The 8,112-nt window shown below is 36.6% G+C and overlaps 1 long non-coding RNA gene across 1 annotated transcript; it reads left to right on the plus strand.

The window, feature by feature from the left end:
• Positions 1 to 404: 404 nt before the first annotated feature.
• Positions 405 to 5,113, plus strand: LOC149253243 (uncharacterized). The gene is made up of 3 exons (XR_016266156.1): positions 405 to 707; positions 793 to 873; positions 4,474 to 5,113. It is a non-coding gene; the product is annotated as an uncharacterized LOC149253243 (long non-coding RNA).
• The last annotated feature ends 2,999 nt before the right edge of the window (positions 5,114 to 8,112 follow it).

Genomic DNA, 8,112 nt, shown 5'->3' on the forward strand with positions numbered 1-8,112 from the left:
CAAAAAGTCCATAGCCCAGGGCCGTGTCTTAACCGTTAATGTTGGGTAGGTGGTATACAGTATGGAAAACAATTTAAATTTAATGTACTAAATCAATTTCAATTTAATGCACTGTATATCAAGACCATATTGTATAATGCTGTATATCATCCCCATTAAGTCCGGAAGCTGTGGCGGCTCTAAAATATTTAGTGCCAGCACTGTACTCAGTTTTATGACATGATTTGATGTGACTGTACACTGTATTGTATTGACAGATGGTGGAGTACCCTATTGTATTTGATGTGACTGTACACTGTCTTGTATTGACAGATTTCAAGTTTTAATAGTGTTAGGTTTGTGACTGATAAGACTGACGTTTATCTGCCCTACCCTGATGTATTAATAAAATCTGGGGCAGAATATCAATGGAAGTCATGAGACCAAGCCATATCCCTTACGTCGCCGGGTTGAAGGACATCCCCTGTGCGACGCTGCAGTGGCGTGAAAGGCACGCCTGTAAGTTTTCAAAGTGTTGGATGTGTGACTGTTAATACCGGTGACACCCTACCCTCTATATCTTTCTGTCTAACACTATCTCTTCATTTCACTCGTATTATATCATTTGAATCGGCATCAGCAGTGTTTCAATATAAAATATTTTCACCGTTCCATTTCTGAAATCCATGGCGCCATGGCGGGTTGTAACAGGGACTTCTGGAATTCAGGTAAAGACACCTCGAGTGTTTTGTCTAGAACAATTAGCTGTTTTGTTGGCCTTTTGTGTAATAAATATTTATTATCGCTGTACAGTTAGCCGAGGCGAAAATATTGGAAATCGTACATGACAGAGCTGTATGGAATGGGTAGAATTGAAAAGAAAAAAAAACCGGGGTATGTGCTTATCTAACGATGTTTAGATTTTTATTTTTTCTTGTATTAAACACATGGTGTATACCGCTCTGCACATGCTTACCTTTTGATTTAAATATTTTGTGAGAAAGGCAATGAATGGTCATCTTAATTTTAGTTGTTGCTGAGTTTGAAGTTTGAAAAATATTGGTCGACTGAACCTTTTGTCGAACCCACATGGTCTTGTGAAACCTATAAATAACCATTATTTCTGCAAATGTTATTGTATATAAGTCACCCATTGTTATTGTATATAAGTCACCATTATTAGTGTATATAAGTCACCCATTGTGTGAGCAGTTGCCTGGCCTCAGAAGGAATAGGAGGCCGCGAGTGGCAGTAGCCATATTCACCATTCGTTAGAAAGAGCCAGTGTTGTCAGCATTTTGGTGGTTCCGGTCACAGATCTAGTTTATGTTCCAGCGATTTATCAAGTAAATGCAAAGTTAGTTTCTCGTTTTATGTGCATAGCTTTAGTGGGTCACTCGCTTAGGATAACCGCTCTTGGTCTTCAATTTCTTTCTAAAATGAAAGTTGGAATTTGCATAAATGTGCGTGAGCGGATAGTGGTCAAACACCTAGCAAGATCAGTCAGCTTTGGCCATCCTAGGACCTTTCGCAATACCGTAGAGGTATACGTGGCTCACAGGTCGTTGTAATGGAGATTGTATAGTTTAATTACTTGCGAAAGCATAAAGCATCGGCCAACTACAAGGAAATTGGGACAGTGGATTTCCAAAAAAAACCGGGTGAACAATAAACAGGGCAACTGCGTTTTCGAACTCCAAAAATTAGGGTGAACTCTATATGTTGGTTCTATATCAAACAAAAATTGAAGTGTCTCTTTCGTTTTTAGATCCCCTCAGATGGAATTTGTCTTGTCCACGTCAAAGCAGTTGAAATAGAGATCCAAATATGTAAGAAGCGCTGAAATTTTGTTATTTGAGTGGTGGAGATCTATAAATTGTTTCCATAACATAATGTCAATGAACAAGCTGTTGATGATTGTTTTGCTCTAATATTCAATCTTTTAAATTCATTTGGTGAACCAAGTTTACGAGGCAGGGGGGCCATGAATTGATTTTAACCTTCAGTCCATCAGAGGAAATTGAGGAAACAACCCAATGTCGAAGGGCAAACTGTTACAAAAATGGATTACAAGGAGTGAGATTCACTCCATCCATTACAATCCATAGTTTTGTGGGCAATATATGCCTCGCACAACGTAGTATTCAACGTTTGTGGCAAATGAATCACATTGCATATGAATTAACCGAAGTAAGTATCGCTTTTGTTAACCGAATAAGTTGCATTTAAAAAAAAGAAATCTTATATAAAAATAATGGAAAAAAGGGACTATAAATATATTTTTTTCAATCTTAATGTCAGACAGAGTTACCTTATTCGGTTGGTCCTAGGTTAAGACCAATTCAGTTAGGTAAGGTTTTTCGTTTCCAGTCAACCATTTTCAAAGTTGGTATTGTGTTAAATATATTTTTTTCAATCTTGATGTCAGACAGAGTTACCTTATTCGGTTGGTCCTAGGTTAGGACCAATTCAGTTAGGTAAGGTTTTTCGTTTCCAGTCAACCATTTTCAAAGTTGGTATTGTGTTTTATTGGGTCGTCGGTAACTTTGGTTGGTCCTCAAGGATGATTATAAATGGATTGTCCTCTAGGGAAAGGAAAATGAAGGTATAGGTTCTATTGTTGTAATAAAGAATTTTGATGATTTTGAAATTTACATTTTAATGGTATTAGAATGTTTATTTATAAGGAGTAATTAAAAATGAAAATTATAAGTTGTATTATAGAAATGTAGTGTTTTTAGTGATTAGTATGTATATAGGTATCTATTTTCATTGGTCCACTACATTGATTTGTTGGCAAGAGCTAACCAGCCTACCATAGGGTATTAAATGCCCCTATGGAGGCTGGCCCGTCTATGGATGTCGAGTGGGTCATGGGGGCGCATCCATCTCCATGCATTGTAACTCCGGCGGCCACCTTTGCGTTTCCGGCAACGAACGCGGGACCCACCAACCGCGAGCCCGCCCCGTCTTGCCTTTTCAAACAGCGACCTCGCGCCAAAATGGTATTTTCGCCATCCGGACTCCCGTTCGAAAATACTCTGCCTCTGCAACCCGCCTGGACGAAACGCAAGAGCTCTGTTCAACCGCCGATTGCTTCCCCTCGCACGCTGGTTCCCAGGCTCCTGGCACATTCCTTGCCCGTGATTATTATCTATAACATCGCTTTGCATTGGAGTAGATTTCCTTTTGTTGTCAAAGTCATGACATAGTAAAAATCATGACAAAAATTAACATGTAGACGTGTAAACTTAGTGGTAAAGATATGCTTATATGTATATGAAGGATATGCACTTGCGTTTAGAAGCACTTGCAAAAATGTTTTTAAGAGGCGGAAACTATTTTGCATTCGTTGTCTCAATTTTGTCTAGAACTAATGCTGACAAATGAGCACAGATCATGGTGATACGTTTATGTTAGTCTATAATGCAATTTAAACATTTGTTTGAGATGTGCGATGGAAAAAGTGTTCCAAACTCTACGCTTTTCTGATAGCATTTCATAAATTTCTTGGTGATTATGAACCAGATGAAAATGTTTGAATTTAATATTCCAGCTACTTTTAAATACAGTAAGGTTTCACCATTAGAGAGAGATTAATAGTCAAGTCGGATCCTTGTTCTATGGAAACCTGTTTCTATATGCCATTTCCAGGAGCTGTGATCTGTCACTTTAGTTTAATTAGCTAGAACTAATGTTGACAAATGAACACAGATCATGGTGATACGTTTATGTTAGTCTATAATGCAATTTAAACATTTGTTTGAGATGTGCGATGGAAAAAGTGTTCCAAACTCTAAGCTTTTCTGATAGCATTTCATAAATTTCTTGGTGATTATGAACCAGATGAAAATGTTTGAATTTAATATTCCAGCTACTTTTAAATACAGTAAGGTTTCACCAGTAGAGAGAGATTAATAGTCAAGTCGGATCGTTGTTCTATGGAAACCTGTTTCTATATGCCATTTCCAGGAGCTGTGATCTGTCACTTTAGTTTAATTAGTTGATTTTGACTTTTATTTTGAGCTGGTGAAGCTCAGGGCTAAAATGTAACTTCATGATTATTGTGTTCATGTCATGCATCTGGCTGGTTGGCTGTTGAAAGTTTACATCATTAAGAGTTTGCAAACTGCATCTTTTGAATCTTAAATATTTTGATATATGCAGGCTTTGGTCATTAAGAAACCTTCCTTGCTTTTACATTATGTGAAGAATACTGGCATTTCTACATTTAACATGCATTCATCCCAACATCTTCTGTGCATACAAAGTGACAAGTTCCTGCCCCATAGGATTTCTCCATCCATATATAAAATTCGAGTTAAAGTTTGTTCTTTATGCCCAAAGTCTTATCACTGATATTTGATTTTCTGTTATTTTTCAAAGATGTGCATTCAGACTTGAGGTAGCATAAAAATAATCAATTTCAATCAGGATATTTTGTCATGTTAAAGTATTCTAACATGAATCTATTTTGTTGTTGTCACTATGCAGTGCTTCTAAGCTCACGGAATGGTGGAAAAGTGGACACTGTGCATTGAAGTATCACGCCGCCCCAATCCGGGTCCAGCGTCTTTAAAATTTGTCCTTCACAGTGGGGCAAAAAATCATGTGATTTATAGAATATGGGAAGTGCAGGTAAAGACAACCAATAACGAAGCATACTACATTTCACTTGTTGCAGGTTTAAAAGAGGCAAAACACAATGGGTGAATAACATAACAGTGCTGACAAATTCAGATTTAATCTGTAATCACATGGAAGGCATCTACAATGTTCGCGCAGACAATTTGAAGCCCCTCTACAGAGAGGCAAAAATCTGGAGTGCTCGATTTAATTCTTTTTCGATAAAGCACCTTGCGGAGATCCATAAAATCTCTACTGATCTAATGGTTGGAGCAATCTCAAGTGTAGATGCAGGTGCCAGAGATGATTCAGGATCATCATTCATTCCACTGGCAAACATTGATCAGCATCAATATAGGTCTCGACTATGTGTATACACCATGGTTGTCATTTTTCTTGGGATTCTCATACCGTGGTTCTTTCAGTAAAGTACTCGTTAATGTACTTTTTTTTGGTTTTGTAATATCATTCACCTTAGATGTCCAATCATGTTATAACTGAATTCATGTGTCCAATTATGTACATTATATTTGAGGTGAACTAATTATTCTTAACCTACTAGTGGTTCAACGAATATTATTGTAGCTCCGTATGAATTTAATTTTAATTTCAAGTTTCAGATGCTACCTCTTTAATAGTGTTGATTTCCACCTGGATGGATGCCATGGGAATAAATGAAAGTAACAAAAGAAGATTATTTACATCTGGTTTGTTGGTTTTCACAACATTTAAGAAGTATAAGTCATTTCTGATGCAAACCCTAGCTATATCCATATCTATATGATGATAGGCCAAAAATAGTTGATGCGTAATCTAATGTGAGATGAAGAATTCCATACCATGAAACCCTCCTAGGAACATTGATGCATAATAATGACAAACTCTAACCTAGTATGAAGTTAATTTTCTTAGGTACATGGTTTGCCCTAGAATGATGCAATGTACACATATATCAATGAAGCCCTACATGCCCATGATGCCTTTGAAGATGCCATAATCTTAATAAATAAAGTTAATAAATAAAGAACACAAGTGAAGAAACGCTCATCTTTCAAAATTGCCTAAAAGATTAAAAATATGGAGTCCGTAAACTTTGTCAAAATCATAATGATAAATTTTGCTTCAAAAAGCTTAATCCCCCATTTTCTTGACATTTGTTTTTCTTGACATGTCGCTTGTTCATCACACCCACACTAATCTTCCAACTAGGACACCTTTCTTACAAGCACAAGAAATGCTCTAGAGTCTAGTGTCCCATGTTTCCAGCACCGGAACCAAAAACTAAGGCTTTGGAATTTGCAAGAATGACACCAACAATAACAACTACAAATTTAAAGCGTAATGCCCCATAATATTGGCCATCTCGTTACCACAGGTCTAACTCAGCTAATGGCCATAGCTAATCATCTAATCAAGAACACTCACTATTGACTTTACACCAGAATCAACGGTGATGTGCGACCATAAAAAGCATGCCATAAACCATAACAGGGAAGTACATCATCACCATCCATATTCATCAAAGTGTAACGAAGAAAGATGTAACAAAATACCATGCTTATTAACATATACACAACAACTACAAGAATCCTGATGGAACAGAGTAGGTTATCAAACATTTAGAACAATGCTCCATTCAATATCCACACAATATGGCAAGAACCCTTCAATAGCATGCCAAAACTAAACAATGTTCCCACTTGTAACAACCCAAAACTAGCAACAACCCTAAACTGTTAAGAGCTCAAGTACTTGTACACCACTACCTGCTCAATGGCAATTTAGGTAACCTTTACAGCATTCCGTTACCCTGATGTACATGCATCTTTCACATCCAAACTAGTAAGTAAAACAGAGTCTTTTACAAAGAAACGTTACAATGAGTTCGAAGCTCTCTTAAAACTTCAAAGTTTAAAATGAATATCACTTTACATTTGACCAAGTGAAATAATATATCTAAAACGGGGATTAATAACTCCCAAACAAAGTCAAATAATATATATAAATGGAGGATTACTTGTTGTACCATATAATTCATCTTTAGATCCCGTGTAATGCATAAAGAGGTGGAATACTATGTTATGGAGCCCATGTACTATTATCACAAGCATCACTTTCACTTATATGAAGGTGTCAAGGTTATCTCTATATTATATGTTAATTAGAGTCTAGCAGTGAGCAGCTTGATTAATTCATATATCCTGAAGCCTTATGAATAATTGTATAGCTATGCTTTTATAGAGATCTAAAATTGGTTGTGTGAATGGCCTAGAGATGGCCTGTGCTCATGGTTTTTTGGAGCCAAGGCTAGTTTACATATGACATCACTATGTTTTCACAATCATAACAGATTATATCAGTCCATATACTAAATGAACTAAATTATGGTGCATCTAGAAACCAGATTAGTGTGGTATTAGACATTTTATTCATTAGATTTCAAATCCAGAATGTTTCAGTGTAATGCCTTTTGGACCTATTTTCACAATCATAACAGATTAAATCAGTTCATTTACTAAATGAATTAAAATATGGTACAGCCAGAGACCAGATTAGTATGATATTACAGCTTTTGTTCATTAGATTTAAATCCAGTGTAATGCCTTTAGGACCCTCTTTGGTATATGGGTTGTTATCTATGTAATGTCCTTAATAATTGCAACTTTTACAATAATACTGTCTTTCCTCCTCCTCACTGATTGAAGAACAAGGATCCATTAAGCTGCCAATATCCTCCATAGACAAGATAACCGCTTAGCCGTATGGCTAGTTACACAGATCAAACTTTACAAAAAAAACTCGTTGAAAACCCATGGTGCTTTAGAGGCCTTATCTTCCCAAGAATATACTAAAAGAATACAATTTTGTATAAATATAGTGAAAAATGCTACAAATTACAATGACATTTGAAAAACTCCATCACTAACTCTGCTTTCCAAAGCAATGGGTGTCTCACGTGGATGATACATAATATAGCCGAAAAGATATAACAATAACCAGATCGTTCTGCAGGAAAGTGATATAAGGTTAGACTAAACATCTGAAAAGAAACCTAATATATTCTTAGTGTGAACAGGACTTTATTAGTTATGACTTCCACCTGTTGCACCTTGTCACCATCCTATACGAACCAGCTGACTCCCTGATCAGAGAATATGTGAGATGGCTTTCCAAACAAACTTGGAAAGGCTGATTGTATTCACTTTCATGGACATCAAAAGACAACTATAGCTCATTACAATGCATTGTTGGATGCCTAAATTTAGGATCTGTGACAGTGTGGCTACCTAAGTGGAGCAACACCCAGAGCAATCTTTGGGTCAGGTCAACTAGATACTCAACAATTGGCAAATTACGTTGATAGCTTTGTTCTATGCCATTGTTCCCTTCCTTGTCGGTTGAATGTATGCAAATGTGCATATCTATATAAAAAATAGTGGAGTCCTAAGCATGAAACCTCTAGCCTTGAGTTTTGGCAAACAAACAATATCCAAATCCTTCAATGTC

Source organism: Pinus tabuliformis, chromosome 7 (genome assembly GCF_031772625.1).
Source record: "Pinus tabuliformis cultivar Carrire ecotype Pingquan chromosome 7, CPIR1, whole genome shotgun sequence".
NCBI lineage: Eukaryota > Viridiplantae > Streptophyta > Pinopsida > Pinales > Pinaceae > Pinus > Pinus tabuliformis.